This window comes from Belonocnema kinseyi, chromosome 5, assembly GCF_010883055.1.
Source record: "Belonocnema kinseyi isolate 2016_QV_RU_SX_M_011 chromosome 5, B_treatae_v1, whole genome shotgun sequence".
Classification (NCBI taxonomy): domain Eukaryota; kingdom Metazoa; phylum Arthropoda; class Insecta; order Hymenoptera; family Cynipidae; genus Belonocnema; species Belonocnema kinseyi.
In genome coordinates, this window is record NC_046661.1 from 45,599,704 (window position 1) to 45,604,905 (window position 5,202).

The following is a 5,202-nucleotide window of genomic DNA, read 5'->3' on the forward strand; positions in this document are numbered from 1 at the left end:
CTTCTCTGACGCTACTGAATGTTCCATTTTCCCACTCAAATTCTGTGCCGTTCGATGGCTGAACAATGATAATGTCGCTCAGCGGGCTTCGGACATGCTCCCTCACTTTATTAAGTACGTCCAGTACGTTAATAAGAACTCAAAAAATTCGAAAACTCTGACCTGCAATAGCTTCAAAACTTTTGAAAAGTTCTGTAAGGACCCTTTGCTGACAGTAAAGTTAGCTTTTTTCAAATTCTTGTCGCAGGACATCAAGCCCTTTTTAATCGAATTCCAGTCAGACTCACCTCTTGTACCATTTTTATATAATGCCCTTACTGGTATCATGCGTGATCAAATGGAACGTGTCGTTAAGACTACGGTCATGGAAAAATCAACCTTAGTACACGACGTTGATGTGAGCAATGAGGAAAATCTACTGACAGCTGCAAAGATTCACCTCGGAGTCGCCACCAAAGCTGCCCTAATGAAGATCAAGACTTGCACTGCCCTCAAAATTCTTGACTTCCGTCAAGACTGCAGAAATTGCATAATCAAATTTATTAGCAAGTTGCAGGAACGCTCACCGCTTGCGTATACGTTGACAAAAGCTCTCTCCTACTTTGAGCCATACGTTGCAGCTGATCTAAAACTGGGACAAAAAAGATTAGGAACTTCGTTAACGACTCTTGTTGATAAAAATTGGCTCCATGGCAATATCGCAGTTAAAGCAGCTCGTGAATTCAGGAATATGTGTAAGCTTCCACAAGTTCAAGAAGACTTAAAAAATTTTTGTAGAAAAAGTCAGCGTGTGGACCATTTTTGGATCAAACTTTTCGAGGCCAAAAAGTCTAGTGAAAACATAAAAAAAAGCTATGAAAATGATCACTGTTCTCTCGCACGGAAACGCCAGCGTCGAACGAGGCTTCTCAGTAAATAAAGAATGTCTTATTGAAAATATGAAGGAGGAAACTCTAGTCGGGAGAAGAGCTTTTTATGACGCAGTCACTACCCTTGGTGGAGTCGAAAGAAAACAAGCCGAATCTCAGAATACGGCAGCAGCTAAGAAGAGGCTTTTGAATCTGAATGTAGAGGAACTAGAAGTCAAGAGGGCCAGAGCAATAGAAGAAGTTCAAAAAGAAGTCGACTCATTAAATGATGAAATTCAAGTGTTGCAAAAAATGTCCTGCTGATTTTATTTGATGTGTTTTTTATTTTACGATTTGTTCTGTGATTGGAAAATTTACATTTGTGCTAATTCGTGCCAAAGAATAATGTAATTTTCAAGTAGAATATATTTAAAAAGTTTTTTTTTATGCGAACGACTCAGTTATTAAATAATAATAAGCACAGTAACAGGCTAACAGACTGTTAAAAAATTGAGAAGTGATCAGGGAATTTCAATTTTCGTTCATGGAAAATTCAGGGAATTTCGAAATCCTTCTTTACTCGCCACCCTGCAATGAGTTGTTTTAGGTCAATAATAATAACATGTAGGAAGGGGTAAAGAAACGTATTCACCGTCCATTTCAAAATAATTACAATGGTATATTTACGTATAAAGAAACGTACAGAAATCGATCAAAGTAAATACGGCGTATCGTCCTGGAATCCCAAACGGAAGTCCCTCTTAAACGAAAGCCCCCCCCCCCCCGTTTCGCTTCGGTACTAGTGCCAATATTTTATACGATGGCCGTCAGGGCCGTCAGTAACGTGGAAATTACAAAAAATGCTTACAAACAAAAACATTAAAAGCTTTTGAAGAATTTATTGATGTCAAAAAGTAAAAATGTATTGGGAAAGGTTAAACTGCGAAACGCCACCTGGTGACAAAAATCCGAACTAGAAAAAATAGGTCCTATTTTAAATATGCATTTTAATTTTTGCATGAAAGAGTTTTAACGGTTTTTTGTGGAGTATAAAGTATTTATTGGATAATAAAAATAAGTTTTCATCAGAAACAAAGGGCTACAGAGGGAATTTACATATTATACAGTGAAAAAACTCATTTTTTTGACAAAAATATTTTTCTAAAAAGCAATTATCGTACTATTTATTGTGATTCTCAAAAGGTTGTCAACTAATCTGGATAAAATTTATCCCTGTATACATTAATTAAAATTTATTTAAGCTTTCAGTGCATTGAAACTGACATGAAATAGTGAAATAATTGGTTTTTTTTAACTTCTTTGACAAATATGTGTTTTTTTTTCACTGTATAAGATGGAAATTCAATCTAAAACAGTTTTTTAAATGAAGATTTGTTTTTAGTATATAATCATTGTTTTATACTTTACAAAACAATCGCAGAAACACTTATGCAAAAATCAAAATACATGTTTAAAATTGTACCTGCTCCATCTAGTTCCAATTTTCGGCACCAGGCGGCGAAATAGTGGACCACTGTTCCCAATTGTTTCAATGCAATTAAATCTTTAATATGATCCCTAAAACGTGTTGAAAAAAAATTATTTAATGCCCATGTAAACGTCAAACTTTGTCAGCGGAAATTAAAAATAATCCCAGTGATGAATCCTAATGAAAAAAATAGTGAAGACAAAAATGTATAAATTTTAGAAAAGTCAAAGATTGGTGATAAAATGCTTATTGTTGACATTTTATAATTCGGGACATGTTCATTAGAGCTATCCTATTGAAAATTATTCATTTTCTTGCTCCTTTTCCTACCACTTGATTCTACGCTTATAAACATATTAACCCTTAACTAGCACAACTCCTTTTTATTACGTAAATGGCACAACGGTTCTTAATCACCCCACGTGTTGAAACATGTCCCGCGCAGCCAGTAATGAATATTTTTGCACAAAAAAATTATGTGATGTAGTTTAAAACATGTTTTTTTAAATCTAATCTGGTTTATAGTCATTAGTTTAATTTAAGTTAGTTAGAAAATTTCTTGAAAAAAAACGACAAAAAGTGAGTTTTTTACTTAAAATTCCGGACTCTCTTAATTTTTAATATTTTTTTTCTAAAAAATTAGGGTAATACTCTTGAGATAGAACACTTTAAGAAACGAAATAAAACACCACATTTTTCCATGTTCAAATCAATTTATTTGTATTTGAATACACAAAAATAGTTAATATAAAACTAAAAAATACAAAAGTAACATAAAAAATAGTTTTTCAGAGTTGTAATTACTCTTTCAAACCTACACAGTCGCTTTAAAAGCTTGCGCGGTGCTCATGGCACATCGGGCGATTGCAAGCGATTGCTTGTTCACGAAGCAAGCGTCCGCGTAAATTGTAGGCCATCTACAAGAGCAAGAGACTGAAATAATGAAAAAAAAGTTCACTTTAGATGATACACTTAAGTAGGAAATTGAACGAAACTCACTAATAGATAGGTAGATAAACGTTTATTTTTCGGCCTGCTGGCCTTAAAAAATTGACTTGCTTATACTTCCATTTTTTTACAAAATTTTCTTACAACTACGTCTTACAAAGTACTATCCATCCACACCTTATAACTAATCCGCTCGCTCCTATAGCCTAATCTCACTGACGGCACAACGGGTATTAAATACCCCACAGTTTTAAAAGGTCTACTTTAAGCGGGTGCCCAACGTATGCTGACGTTTGCCGTTCCATACTAACCCACATTACTTTTAGTTAGTGATGTCAATTACTGGTAAAAGTCGGCACGTGGCCCATTTTCTCGAATTTAGTACGGTTAATTCGAGCTGAAAAATTTGTTGGGGTATGTTTTACCCATAGTGCCAGTTAAGGAAAAAAATAATTTCGTTAAAATCAAGTAAAAAGCAGGAAATGATTTTTTCACATGCAGAAGGATGAAAATTGAGGCTTATCTGAGGGTTTAAGACTAAAAATGATAATGTACACCAGAATTAAAGACACTATCAAATTAAGGAGTTCGAAAGAGCTGTAAGAATCTAAACGAATTCAGAAACCCTCCTACATATTGCAAAAGTCTAGGATAGAGATTTGCGTTAGGTGAGTTCCCTTACCATATCAAAAATCGTTCTCCCCTTGCGCTTTACCTTCATATCTGTTTGGTTGAAAAAATGTAATCTCGTCAAAAAGTTAGTTTCAACATTTGTCCTGGATTACAAGCGATGAATAGACCGTATAGGATTCCGGGACAGCAGTTACTTCTGTTTTTGCAGCAACTTCGTAACGAAGCAAATGTTCATGCGGCCGTGGCGTTTAATAATGAGGATAGTTTCACTGATGAAGAGTTTGAAGCTATTACTCCTGTAACAAAGGAACAATTTAGATAATTGTATGCATTTTGTGATCCTATTCCGCAGTTACATGGACATGGTGCCAGATACGTGAGGAAAAAAGATCTGCTGACTTTCCTTTGCAAAATGCGTCAAGGTCTTTCTGATGAATTTCTGAAAGTGATTTTTCATTATTCGAGCCGACAAGCTACTAGCATGGCCATTTCTACTGTAAGAGAGTCTTTAGTGCAGCGATTTGTGCCTGATAACATTGGATTTAATGCGATAAGCAGAGAGGAATTCATTGAAAGACACGTGACATCATTCGCCAATGAACTTTATAATCCACAACCAGAAATTCCCAGAGCTATTGCTATCATCGATGGAACTTATGCTTACACGCCGAAGAGCAATAACTTTCGCGTACTTCGACAGTCATTCTGCAAAACATAAAGGACGTCACTTGGTAAAACCTGCTCTCATTGTTGCTCCAGACGGATACATACTTGAAATACAAGGACCATAGTTTTCTGACTCGCGAAACAATGACGCAAAAATGCTCATTAACGAATTTGAAATTGATGTGAAAGGTATGAGAGAATTTTTCGACATTGGTGATATTTTTATAGAGGACCGTGGATATAGAGATGCCCAACCACTTTTAGAACGCTTAGGAATTGTGTCCAAGATACCACCATTTCTCCAACAAGGACAGAGTCAATTGTTAACGGAACAAGCAAACGATGCTCGGCAAATAATGAAATCTAGATGGATAGTGGAATCCAGAAATGGCCACATAAAGTCCATTTTCAAGTTCTTCGCGAAAACCATTCGGATGGCTCATGTACACAAACTAAGGGACTTCTTTCGTATTGCTGGTGTCATAATTAATCGATACCATCCTGTTATCGAGATGTAAGGCGCTACAGCAGAGCTTGCAAGAGAATATATAGCGAGAGCTCGTGAGCCAAATATTGTGCAAGCGCGCGTAGAAGTGGACAATATGCGCTACGGAAATG